This window comes from Cornus florida, unplaced genomic scaffold (assembly GCF_030987335.1).
Source record: "Cornus florida cultivar Cherokee Brave unplaced genomic scaffold, ASM3098733v1 CherokeeBrave_3.0.0_Hap2_Chr02, whole genome shotgun sequence".
NCBI classification, from domain to species: Eukaryota; Viridiplantae; Streptophyta; class Magnoliopsida; order Cornales; family Cornaceae; genus Cornus; species Cornus florida.
This window is the reverse complement of record NW_026775572.1, coordinates 92,572,922-92,574,550: the sequence shown is the minus strand read 5'-3', so window position 1 is coordinate 92,574,550 and position 1,629 is coordinate 92,572,922. Positions and strand designations below refer to the sequence as shown.

Here is a 1,629-nt window from a genome sequence, read left to right as displayed (position 1 = left end):
CCACCAAGTTTTTGGCACTGTTGCTGGGGATTGATTTGATTTGGCAACGTCGGAATTGTGAAATCAATTAGGATTAGTACTCTTTTGATCGTGTCTTTACTTTATTTTTATTTTTCTTTTTGGTTACTTATTGTGTTGTTCTTACTTGACTAGGTGCATTGTTGGAAAGGAAACAAGCAAAGGAGCATTCAAGCAAAGCAAAGAAAGTAAAAAGCTAAAAATTTAAAAAATTTGCTGAGATAAGCTTTAAATTTGGAGTTGAAGTGCTAAAGGACCTTTGTGAGACTTTCTTTACTCAATCCCTTAGTTAAATCGTCGGCCCACATGGAGGCTTGTTTTTAATTGTTCGTTGCATCATTGTTGTTAAAGCATAGGAGTATGGGTTAAATGTTTGTGGAGAAAGTTTCATTGAAATTGTTGTGAAGTTGAAGTGTTTGTTCATTCATTATGTTTATGTGTTTTCACCTTGTGTATGCATGGTCGTAGATTGCTAAGACCAACTCTTGTCCTTCTTGATTTGCATCTTGAATCCGTAGTTAGAAATCGTAGGGGAAGAGGAAGTTCTAGTTTTACCCGAACCAATCTATCAATGGATGACCATAATGATGATCATGTTGAGGACCTTGGTCACATAGACCAACAAGGTATTCTTCATCCTAATGTACACAAAGAGAACATACAAGTACCATTAGGCATGCCTAGGCTATACATTCACCAACCACCACAACAACAAGGCCAAGTTCCATATGGAATGCCAAGGCCAATGTATGCTCTACAACCTTCCATCATCAATCAAGGAATTCAAAACTAAGGTGTTTATATAGCACTTCAAGTAGCTAATCCACCTCTTGCTTTAAGAGACCATTATGTGCCTAATGAGTATAATGCACCTACATGCATCCAATTGCCTCCATTTAGAGCACATCATTATGAAATTAAGCCACAAACCATTCAAATGCTTCCTAACTATCATGGACTTCCAAGTGAAGAACCTTACAAGCATTTGGATTAGTTTCTTGAAGTATATTCCACCGTAAAATATACGGACATGCCGGAAGACTCAAACTTTTTCCATTCACCTTAAAAGACAAGGCAAAATATTGGTTTAACAATCTTAGGCCTTTTTCAATCACTTCTTGGGCAGAAATGCAGCAAGAGTTCTTGAAGAAGTACTATCCAGTTTCTAAGACCAATGCTATGAGAACTTCAATTAGAGAATTTATACATGGGGATGGAGAAACGTTTCATGAGGCATGGGAACGCTTCAATGAGTTGCTTAGGAAGTGTCCACATCATGACATGCCCAAATGGCAATTAGTTTAATATTTCTTTGAGAGCTTATTGGACAATTATAAGGGTATGGTTGATGCTTCCATGGGTGGCTCATACATTAATAGGCATGAGGATGACGTGTGGCGTCTTTATGAGAGCATGAGTGAAAATTCTTTGTATAGAACATTATCATCCAAGAATGGTAGAAATTCACAAGGTAGGAAGAGTGTTGGCTTACATCAAGTCGACCATTCAAATGAAATAGCCGCCGAAATAAAGTCTTTATCTCAAAGGTTTGATCAATTCTTGATTAACCAAAACTCGGCGAACTAAGTATCTTCCTTCCCTAACCATTCT

The 1,629-nt window shown here is 37.4% G+C and overlaps 1 pseudogene; it reads right to left on the bottom strand.

The window, feature by feature from the left end:
- Window positions 1–1,202: 1,202 nt before the first annotated feature.
- Window positions 1,203–1,301, bottom strand: LOC132297783 (small nucleolar RNA R71; annotated as a pseudogene).
- Between the last annotated feature and the right edge of the window lie 328 nt (window positions 1,302–1,629).